Raw genomic sequence first — 12303 nt, 5'->3', positions numbered from 1 at the left:
GGTTAGGGGAATGGATTGAAGATTCTGTGGTCGCGAGCCGGATGGTATGTTGCCTCCCGGGTGCCAGGGTCAGGGATGTCTCCGATCGAGTCTACAGGATTCCTAAGGGGGAGGGGGAGCAACCAGAAGTCTGGTGCACATAGGCACCAATAACATAGCTAAGAAAAGGGATGAGGATGGAAAATGTGATTTTAGGGAGTTAGAATTTACATAGAATTTACAGTGCAGAAGGAGGCCATTCGGCCCATCGATTCTGCACCGGCTCTTGGAAAGAGCACCCTACCCAAGGTCCACACCACCCATAACCCAGTAACCCCACCCAGCACGAAGGGCAATTTTGGACACTATGGGCAATTTATCATGGCCAATCCACCTAACCTGCACATCTTTGGACTGTGGGAAGAAACCGGAACACACGGAGGAAACCCACGCACACACGGGGAGGGTGTGCAGACTCCGCACAGACAGTGACCGAAGCCGGAATCGAACCTGGGACCTTGGAGCTGTGAAGCAATTGTGCTATCCACAATGCTACCGTGCTGCCCGGTCAGGTTAGGTAGGAAGCTAAAGAGCAGGACAAGCAGAGTAGTGATCCCAGGATTGCAACCGGTGCCATGTGCAAGAGAGGCAACAGAGAGCGAGTGCAGCTAAACACGTGGCTACAGGGCTGGTGCAGGAGGCAAGGCTTCAGATGTGTGGATCATTGGGATATCTTCTGGGGAAGGTGGGACCTGTATATGAAGGACAGATTGCACCTAAACTGGAGGGGCACCAATATCCTGCGTGGGAAGTTTGCTAGAGCTCTTCGGGAGGGTTCAAACTAGTTTGGCAGTGGGATGGGATCCAGAGCTATGGATCAGAGGATAGGGTAGCTGTTGAACAAGCAGAAATAGTATGCAGCAAGTCTGTGAGGAAGGATAGACAGTTCATAGGGCAAAGTTGCACTCAATGGAATGGGTTAAAGTGTGTCTGTTTCAATGCAAGGAGTGTCAGGAATAAGGGAGATGAACTTAGAGCATGGACCAGTACTTGGAACTACTATGTTGTGGCCATTACGGAGACATGGATTTCACAGGGGCAGGAATGGTTGTTAGATGTTCCGGGGTTTAGATGTTTTCAGAAAAATAGGGAGGGAGGTAAAAGAGGAGTGGGAGTGGCAGTGTCAATTAGGGAGTGCACCACAGCTGCAGAAAAGGAGGTAGTTGAGGAGGGTTTGTCTACTGAGTCAGTATGGGTGGAAGTCCGAAACAAGAAAGGAGCAGTCACTTTATTCAGAGTTTTCTATAGACCCACCAATAGCAGCAGAGAGATAGAGGAACAGATTGGGCGGCAGATCTTGGAAAAGTGCAGAAGTAACAGAGTTGTTGCCATGGGTGACTTCAACTTCCCTCATATTGACTGGAACCTCATTAGTGCAAATGGTTTGGATGGAGCAGATTTTGTCAGGTGTGTACAGGAAGGATTCCTGACTCAATAGGCAGATAGGCCGACTAGGGGGGAGGCCATATTGGACTTGGTGCTCGGCAACGAACCAGGCCAGGTGTCAGATGTCTCGGTGGGAGAACATTTCGGTGACAGTGACCACAACTCCTTGACCTTTACCATAGTCATGGAAAGGGATAGGAACACACAGTATGGGAAAGTATTTATTTGGGGGAGGGGAAATTATACTGCTATTAGACAGGAGCTGAGGAGCATAAAGTGGGAACAATTGTTCTTGGGGAAATGCACAACAGTATTGTGGGGATTGTTTAAGGAGCACTTGCTGCGAGTGCTAAATAGTTTTGTCCCACTGAGACAAGGAAGGAATGGTAAGGTGAAGGAGCCTTGGATGACAAGAGAAGTGGAGCTTCTAGTCAAGAGGAAGAAGGAAGCTTACGTAATCAACGATCTGACTCGGCTCTAGAGGGTTACAAGGTAGCCAGGAAGGAACTCAAAAATGGACTGAGGAGAGCTAGAAGGGGGCATGAAAAAGCCCTGGCAGGAAGGATTAGGGAAAACCCCAAGGCATACTACACTTATGTGAGAAATAAGAGAATGATCAGAGTGAGAGTAGGGCCGATCAGGGATAGGGGAGGGAACTTGTGCCTAGAGTCTGAGGAGATGGGGGAGGCCCCAAATGAATACTTTGCTTCAGTATTCACGAGAGAGAGGGACCTTGTTGCCCATGAGAACATGTGAACCAGGTTAATAGACTCGAACAGGTTGATATTAAGAAGGAGGATGTGCTGGAAATTTTGAAAAGCATCAGGATAGTTAAGTCCCCTGGGCCTGGCAGGATATTCCCAAGGTTACTACGGGAAGCGAGGGAGGAGATTGCTGCACCGTTGGTGATGATCTTTGCGTTCTCACTCTCCACTGGAGTAGTACCAGATGATTGGAGGGAGGCGAATGTTGTTGCCCTGTTCAAGAAAGGGAATAGGGAAATCCCTGGGAATTACAGACCCATCAGTCTTCCATCTGTGGTGAGCAAAATATTGGAAAGGATTCTGAGAGATAGTATTTATGATTATTTAGAAAAACATAGTTTGATTAAAGATAGTCAGCCTGGCTTTGTGAGGGGCAGGTCATGCCTCACAAGCCTCATTGAATCCTTTGAGGATGTGACGAGACACATTGATGGAGGTAGGGCAGTGGATGTGGTGTATATGGATTTCAGTAAGGCATTTGATAAGGTTCGCCATGGTAGGCTCATTCAGAAAGTTAGGGGCATGGGATACAGGGAAATTTGTCTGTCTGGATACAGAATTGGCTGGCCGAAAGAAGACAGCGAGTGGCAGTGGACAGAAGGTATTCTGCCTGGAGGTCGGTGACCAGTGGTGTCCCGCAAGGATCTGTTCTGGGACCTCTGCTCTTTGTGGTTTTTATAAATGACTTGGATGAGGAAGTTGAAGGGTGGGTTAGTAAGTTTGCCGATGACACGGAGGTTGGGGGAGTTGTAGATAGTGTTGAGAGTTTTCATAGTTTCATAGAATTTACAGTGCAGAAGTAGGCCATTCGGCCCATCGAGTCTGCACCGGCTCTTGGAAAGAGCACCCCACCCAAGGTCGACACCTCCACCCTATCCCCATAACCCAGTAACCCCACCCAACACTAAGGGCAATTTTGGACACTAAGGGCAATTTATCATGCCCAATCCACCTAACCTGCACATCTTTGGACTGTGGGAGGAAACCGGAGCACCCGGAGGAAACCCACGCACACACGGGGAGGATGTGCAGACTCCGCAACAGACAGTGACCCAAACCGGAATCGAACCTGGGACCCTGGAGCTGTGAAGCAATTGTGCTATCCACAATGCTACCGTGCTGCCGTTGTTGCAGGTTACAACAGAACATTGACAGGATGCAGAGCTGGGCTGAGAAGTGGTAGATGGAGTTCAACCTTGATAAATGTGAAGTAATTCATTTTGGAAGGTCGAATTTGAATGCTGAATACAGGGTTAAGGCAGGATTCTTAGAAGTGTGGAGGATCAGAGGGATCTTGGGGTCCACATACATAGATCCCTCAAAGTTGCCACCCAGGTTGACAGGGTTGTTAAGAAGGTGTATGGTGTGTTGGCTTTCATTAACAGGGGGATTGAGTTTAAGAGCCGCGAGGTTTTGCTGCAGCTTTATAAAACTCTAGTTAGACCACACTTGGCATATTGTGACCAGTTCTGGTCGCCTCATTATAGGAAGGATGTGAATGCCTTGGAGAGGGTACAGAGGAGATTTACCAGGATGCTGCCTGGACTGGGGGGCATGTCTTATGAAGAAAGGTTGAGGGAGCTAGGGCTTTTCTCACTGGAGCGAAGAAGGCAGAGAGGTGGCTTGATAGAGCTGTACAAGGTGATGAGAAGCATGGTAGAGTGGATAGCCAGAGACTTTTCCCCAGGGTGGAAATGGCTGTCACAAGGGGACATAATTTTAAGGTGATTGGAGGAGGTTTAGGGGAGATGTCAGAGGTAGGTTCTTTACACAGAGAGTGGTGGGTGTGGCGAATGCACTACCAGCAGAGGTGGTGGAGGCAGAGTCATTAGGGATATTTAAGCGACTCTTGGACAGGTGCATGGACAGCAGTAAATTGAAGGGGTGTAGGTTAGGTTGATCTTAGATTAGGATAAATGGTCAGCACAACATCGTGGGCTGAAGGGCCTGTACTGTGCTGTACTGTTCTATGTTCAATCTGGACCCAGGGTGCGATGACATGTCAGGGCTGAAATAAAATTACAGAATGTGTCTAGGGACTGAGGTTTGTGTTTGTGTATCCTGCCTAGATACAGTTCAGAGTTTTTCCATCGGAATTTATGTTTATAGGTCTGCAGCTCGCCCAGCCAGCTCTGCAGTGCCTGTCCCATTGAGAGAGCCCATTAGAAGTGCTAGCCTGCACCCGCCCTTCCCTTGGTACCCACCCTCCCATGGCAGCACCCTGCCTTACCCAGCGTGCGTTGCATGGCGGATGCCTGTTAATTGACCAGCGAGTGTGAAACTGCGTTCTGGGGCTGGTCATCGCCGGAAGTGTGTTGTGCGTCTGCTTCTGGGTCCGCCATGTGAGCTCGGCTGTCAGGCAAAAAACTCAGGCCTATGATTCTGTGTCAGTGCTTGACAGGTGGTTGCCAATTTCTCGGATGTGACTTCATCTGTCTTGCACTTCACGCACGTTCAGCTGCACTTCCTGCTGGCACTCGTCAACATTGCATGGGAGTCATTCAATCTTGTACTTCTGCAGCAAGAGCAACAAAGTCAATACCACCTTCACCACCAGCAGAAGAAACACCTACGCCATTGTTGTGTTATGCTTTTTCATGTAGCATAAGCTGCTTCCTTGATATCTGCTCTGACAAAGGAAGGTTCAGACTTGGAGATAGATTGAACACATTTATTGAACAGTTAACAATTCTCCTACTTGAGTCCGACTCTCCTGCTAATCTTGCTATAGTAACTCAATCTAATTAACCAGTTTGCTCTATTCCATGCAGTGGGTGTGATGTTTCCGTGATCTGCCCCTGTGTCTCTGAGTGTCGCCTGTGGAAAGAAGAAGAGCTTGTGTGCCCTGTCCTTTTATATGGGTAGCCCCCTTGTGGTAGTGTCACCTCTGTGTGTCTTGACTGCCCATTGGTTGTGTCCTATGTTACTGACCTATTGGTTCAATGTCTGTGTGTCATGATGTCTCTGGTGCTCCCTTTAGCGTTTATTTAGTCGTAGTGTATCTACATTAACCCCTTGTGTATTTACAGTGATGCATATCACCACATTCCCCCTTTTTTCATGTTACATATTTTCTGTAGTGTTGAAGAAGATTGAACAAAATAGGTAGATAAGTGATGACATGTACAAGTCATGATGACAGTGATGATGACACAATACCAAATAATATGTATGAGTCCAAAGTTCATGAATTAATATGGTCGAGTGGCTTTCTTGTTTTGTTGGTGAAGTGGTGAGGTTGATGGTGGCATGTCCCTGTGAACGCCGTCAGTGTCCCTGTGCTTAAGGAACCAAGAAGTGGTCAAATCACTTTGTTGTCTGATTTGGACTCTTTTTTTTTCTATGCTTGTGGTAGCGATGCAGTATGTCATCTGCCTTGAAAGCTGGTTTGCTTGTTTGTAGTGGAGCAAACTTGAATCGGTGAGATTTGCTGTCATGCCATGGTATGCCTGTATCTTGCTAGTGTTAGGAGCTGTGCTGTTACATTGTCCTGCATTTGCAGAGTTGTACCATGTCGTATCAGTCGTTGTTCCCGTGTTGTTGTTTTTGTCATGCTTGTTATTGATGTTGGTGCCTTTGGTACCCTTCTTATTGTTGTCGTTTTTGTAGGTTTTGTTGTTGTGTTTTTTGCGCCCAATGACCACGCCGAGTGGAAAAGTCGAGTCCTTCACAAAGTTACTTGTGTCAGTGTCCTTTGTGGCATCTGCTGTTTCATTGAGCGAGCCGTCTTGATTCCTCGGTGCTCCCCGTCTGGAGTCATATCCGGTTCACTTGAATCATCATTGGCTTGTCGATGCTCCCCGTCTGGATTCTTTTCTGGCTCACCTGAATCAGCTTTGGTTTCTTGACACTCCCCGTCCGAGTCATTTCAGGTTCACTTGAATCATCTGAGGTGTCTTGATGCTCCCCGTCCGGAGTCAAAACGTTCAGGAATGCTTTTTCTTGTGGAGAGGCTCGAGTGGATGAGGTTTGAATTAACGTGGTGTCACTGGAGTCACTAGTAACCTCACTTTGATCGTCGAGTGCCTCTGTGCATACTAGCGGAGAACTGTCAGTCTCGCTGTCATGTTGCACATCTTGTATGGGAATTGTGAAGCCTTTGTCACTTGTCGCACATACAGTGGGTAGACATTCAGTGTCTTCTTGTTGGTTAGTTGAGCTGGGTAGACTGTCAGAGTCTTCTCCTGGTGGCTCAAATAATCTGGGTCGACTGTCATAGTCTTTTTGTTGTTCACGGGAGCGTGGCACTGAGATTGCCGTGGCACCTGAGCCACTGAGGAACCGGAATCTCGAACATCTTGCCTGGGTAGTTGCTGGTAGTCATGCTGTTGTTGAGTTGAACTATATAGATTCAACAGGGCACTCCTGGAACCATGTTGTGTTATGCTTCTTCATGTAGCATAAGCTGCTTCCTTGATGTATGCTCTGACAAATGAAGGTTCAGACTTGGAGACAGGTTTAACACATTTATTGAACAGTTAACAATTCTCCTCCTTCAGTTTGACTCTACTAATCTTGCTATAGTAACTCAGTCTAACTAACCAGTCTGCTCTGATCCATGCGGTGGGTGTGATGTTTCCGATCTGCCCCTGTGTCCCCGAGTGTCGCCTGTGGAAAGAGGAAGAGCATGTTTGCCCTGTCCTTTTATATGGGTAGCCCCCTTGTGGTAGTGTTACCTCTGGGTGTCTTGACTGCCCATTGGTCGTGTCCTATCTTACTGACCTATTGGTTGAATGTCTGTGTGTCATGATGTCTCTGGTGCTCCCTCTAGTGTTTATTTAGTCCTTGTGTATCTACATTAACCCCTTGTGTATTTACAGTGATGCATATCACCACAGCCATCTGCCTTTTCCTCAGCCACTTCATAGGACAGAGGGGATGGTCATTGATCTCCAAGGAGACAAACTTCCAACACAGGGTCTACAGCTAGAGGATCAGTTCTCTTCACATGTCTGAGCACCACTGGTATCAGGAGGCTCATGTCTTCATCTGCAGCCACCTGGACCAAGATTTCCATCCTCGTGGACCAAGGGGGCAGTCAGTGCCAGTGGCCAACTAGGTGCCTGTCACTGGAGGGTCATCTCCCAAATCTTTGTCTCTCCCTGAAATTGAACGCTCTCTTTTCCAAGGAGGGAACGTAGAGAGTCAGGAGCGTTTGCAGTGGCTTGTGCGGGTAGCAGGGAAGAACAACAATTCTGGAGGGTGACCATGAGGCATGGATACCTGTGGACAATGGGATGTCTGAATGTATATATTGACAGCTCAGATGGGGATGTGAGGAGGTGCCTGGAGAGACAGGACCAAGTGGAGGTACAAGGTGAGTTGGTCTGAGAGCGTTGTGCAGGGGAATGCTGGGACACTCAGAGTCTGCACCTTGGCACTGGAAAGTATTATGCCGCTTACGTTTCTGCTCTCCTGAGGTCCTGGATCTTCTGAGGTGCACTGTCCCCAGGTTGACGGGAGAACACTCCTGCCACTGACTTCCTTGTCACCTCAGTTCATGATCAATGACAAAACTCACTGGAGAGTTCAGCAATTCCCACTGTTTCGGCAGGGACTAAGTTGAAGAAATTCTACCCATTAATTCTTTCTCTTTCTCCATAGATACTGCCTGACCTGCTGAGTTTCTCGAGCATTTTCAGTTTTTCAAGTACCTGGAGTTTGAACACATGCCCTTCTGACTCTGGGGGAAAAAATGCTCCCACTGAGCCACAGAATGGGTGGCTAATCTGATGAACCTATTTTACAGTATCAGCACAAGAAAGAAATACCCCCCAACAATGTGTTTAGGTATGATATTCGTATGGTTAGCCTTGGTGAATATTTATTTATTTTTATCCAACTCCTTGTGTTCATTTTTATGACTAAAATAATGTGCAATATATTTTGGACTGGATTTTCCTCCATAATATCAGTAGTAAAGGGGTGGAAATTGAGCAGCTACGACCATACCAACTTCAGTTTTCCTCCCACCATTTTGGCTGGGATAACTCTGGCTCCTTCTTTCTGCTAAAACCAGCGGGGGCCATGGACGGTCTGGGCACATTTGGTTCCTGACTTCATAGCTCCTACCCCTTGATATTTCCCTTGAGGCCACTAATGAACTCCTTGTTTGGAAATAAGGAGGGGGCTCATCATCTATAATATTAATACCCAATTTTTATGTATTTGGATCTGGACTGTTCTGTTTTTTTTTCTTCTTTATTCATAGATAGATTTCATAGATTTTACAGTGCAGAAGGAGGCCATTCGGCCCATTTAGTCTGCACCATCCCTTGGAAAGAGCACCCTACTCAAACCCACACAGACACGGTAGAATGTGCAGACTCCGCACAGACAGTGACCCAAGCCGGGAATCGAACCTGGGACCCTGGAGCTGTGAAACAATTGTGCTAACCACTGTGCTACCGTGCTGCCCATAAGATGTGGGCTACAAAGGCGAGGTCAGCATTCATTGCCCATCCCTAATTATCTTTGAAAGCGGCATGTTTGGGAATTGCAGTGAGCAGTTGATGTATGATCAATGACCACTAAAGCGAGGTTGTAGTCCAACTGAAGGCTTTAATCAGCTAGATGTTTCCCCCAGCAGCTCAGGTACAGAATGAAATGAAATGAAAATCGCTTATTGTCACAAGTAGGCTTCAAATGAAGTTACTGTGAACAGCCCCTAGTCGCCACATTCCGGCGCCTGTTCGGGGAGGCTGTTACGGGAATCGAACTGTGCTGCTGACCTGCCTTGGTCTGCTTTAAAAGCCAGCGACGGGCTCTTATACCCCGCCTTGCAGGGCGGAGCTACCATACAGTTTGACCAATAGGAAACATACAATATCTACCAATGGTGTTCCAGCATTACCAGGTACCGTAATACCTCTACACAGACTACCACATTCACCCCCTGTTAAAAAAGAGTCCGGCGGGGGTGGTGGCCTGATATTACAACATGGTAATGTGGTAGAAATTATAGTTATGGAGGTACCGTAATACCTCCGTATAGCGTTTTGTAACTATTTACAATTCTATTTACTATTTACAATTTATGATTCATAATTAACTGTACACTTGAGGCAATCAGTCGATCGGGGGCCCTGGTCATCCTCTGTAATCGTCAAAGCTTCGGTGGTGACTTTGGTGGAGGCTCGGGCGTCTGTAACTCCGGGGGCGTGGCCTCGATCTCTGTGGCAGCTTCGACACCCCTAGACGGTGCTGGTGGGAAAAACGGCTGACTTGGGGAGGGAGCATCTGCGGGGTGCGTCGGTGGGTGGGGGTGCCTCGACGGGGCCGGCAAAAGGACCAATCCTCCTGTAAGGTGCACTGGTGGGAGGGAGGGTGGGACTGGTGGCTGGGGTGTGTGTGGGGCTCCGGCGGGCGCCAGGTCTCGTAGGGAGACCGTATCTTGTTGGCCGTCGGGGTATGCCACGTAGGTGTACTGGGGTTAGCATGGAGAAGATGGACCCTCTCGACCAACGGGTCCGACTTGTGCGCCCGCATGTGTTTTCGGGATTGTAACTGGTCGTCCTGCTCGAGGCAATGCCCTTGCTGAGCAGGAATTGATGCAGTTCGTCGCTCATAAAGGAGGACCCCCTATCACAATGTATGTAAGCGAGGAACCCGAACAGTGCAAAGATGCTACGGAGGGCCTTGATGACGGTGGTTACGGTCATGTCAGGGCAGGGGATGGTGAATGGGAACCAGGAGTACTCGTTAATCATGTTCAGTAAGTACGTGCTGCGGTCGGTGGAGGGGAGGGGGCCTTTGAAGTCCATGCTGAGGCGTTCAAAAGGACGGGTAGCCTTTATCAGGTGCGTTTTCTCTGGCCGGTAGAAGTGCGGTTTGCACTCCGTGCAGATTTGGCAGTCCCTGGTGGCTGTCCTGACCTCCTCGATGGAGTAGGGCAGGTTGCGGGTCTTGATAAAGTGGAATAAGCGAGTGACCCTCCGGGTGGCAGAGGTCCTCGTAGAGGGCTCAGAGGCGGTCCACTTGTACGTTGGCACATGTGCTGAGGGACAGGGCATCAGAAGGCTCGTTTAGCTTCCCGGGACAATACAAGATCTCGTAGTTGTAGGTGGAGAGTTCGATCCCCCACCACAAGATCTTATCGTTTTTTATCTTGCCCCGCTGTGCATTATAGAACATGAAAGCAACCGACCGTTGGTCAGTGAGGAGAGTGAATCTCCTGCTGGCCAGGTAATGCCTCCAATGTGGCACAGCTTCTACTATGGCCTGGGCCTCCTTTTCGACTGAGGCGTGGCGGATTTCGGGAACATGGAGGGTACGTGAGAAGAAGGCCACGGGACTGCTCGCTTGGTTGAGGGTGGCCGCCAGAACTACGTCAGACGCGTCGCTCTCGAACTGGAAGGGGAGGGACTCGTCGATGGCGTGCATCGTGGCCTTTGCAATGTCTGCTTTGATGCGGCTGAAGGCCTGGCAGGCCTCTATCGACAGGGGAAAAGCTGTGGATTGGATCAGTGGATGGGCCTTGTCCGCATAGTTGGGGACCCACTGGGCATAGTAAGAGAAAAACCCTAGGGAGCGCTTCAGGGCCTTGAAGCAGTGAGGGAGGGGGAACTCCGTAAGGGGGCGCATGCGTTCAGCGTCGAGGCCTATTACTCCATTTCGCACTACGTAGCCGAGGATGGCTAGGCGGTCGGTGCTAAACACGCATTTATCCTTGTTGTATGTAAGGTTAAGGATCTTTGCGGTCTGGAGGAATGTTCGGAGGTTGGTGTCGTGGTCCTGCTGGTCGTTGCCGCAGATGGTGACATTATCGAGATACGGGAATGTTGCCCGTAGACCGTACCGGTCAACCATTCGGCCCATCTCGCGCTGGTTGCGCATTGGTGACACCGAAGGGAACAGCTTCTACTATGGCCTGGGCCTCCTTTTCGACTGAGGAGTGGCGGATTTCGGAAACATGGAGGGTACGTGAGAAGAAGGCCACGGGACTGCCCGCTTGGTTGAGGGTGCCTCGAAGGCAGTGCATTTGCGGTCACTAGTGCGGATGGGGAGCTGGTGGTAGGCGGACTTAAGATCCATTGTGGAGAAGACCTTGTAATGCGCCATCCTGTTTACCAGGTCGGATATGCGGGGGAGAGGGTACGCGTCCAGCTGCGTAAACCTGTTGATGGTCTGACTGTAGTCGATGACCATCCTATGCTTCTCCCCAGTCTTTACCACCACTACTTGAGCTCTCCAGGGACTGTTGCTAGCTTCAATGACTCCTTCCTCAGTAGCCTTTGGACCTCTGACCTAATAAAGATCCGATCCTGGGCACTGTACCATCTGCTCCTGGTGGCGATGGGTTTGCAATCCGAGGTGAGGTTCGCAAACAGGGAAGGCGGATCGACCTTGAGGGTCGCGAGGCCGCCGACAGTGAAGGGGGGTATAGGGCCGCCAAATTTGAAAGTTAGACTTTGGAGGTTACACTGCAAGTCTAAACCTAGGAGTGTGGCCGTGCAGAGGTGGGGAAGGACGTAGAGCCGGTAATTTTTAAACTCCCTTCCCTGGACTGTGAGGTTTGCTACACAAAAGCCCTTTATCTCTACTGAGTGGGAACCGGAGGCCAAGGAGATTTTTTGAGTAACGGGGTGGACAAGGAGAGAACAACAGACAGAGCTTGCACCTGCTTGTTTCTTAGCATTGTCCAATTTTCCCTGCAGCCTTTGCAAGCGTCCATTTTGTAATCGGGACGTGGCCATCCCAGATGGCTACAAGTCCAACTGAAGGCTTTAATAAGCTAGATGTTCCCCCAGCAGCTCAGGTACAGAATGAAGGCTGCTGGGGCAGCATGGGCTCTTATACCCCACCTTGCAGGGCGGAGCTACCATACAGCTTGTCCAGTAGGATACATACAATATCTACCAATGGTGTTCCAGCATTACCAGGTACCGTAATACCTCTACACAGACTACCACAGCAGTTAGACCACATTGCTGTGGGTCTGGAGTTAGACTGGGTAAGGATGAGAAATTCTTTCCCTAAAGGACATGAGTGAACCAGATGTGACCTTACGATGATGGTTTCAAGGTCATTTAGCTTTCAACTCCAGGTTTTATTAATTGAATTTAAATTCTACCAGCTGATGTGATGGGATGTTTGCCCCTGTTTCCAGAGCAGT

The sequence above is a fragment of the Scyliorhinus torazame genome, chromosome 9, assembly GCF_047496885.1.
Source record: "Scyliorhinus torazame isolate Kashiwa2021f chromosome 9, sScyTor2.1, whole genome shotgun sequence".
NCBI lineage: Eukaryota > Metazoa > Chordata > Chondrichthyes > Carcharhiniformes > Scyliorhinidae > Scyliorhinus > Scyliorhinus torazame.
Note: the sequence above shows the minus strand (reverse complement) of the source record.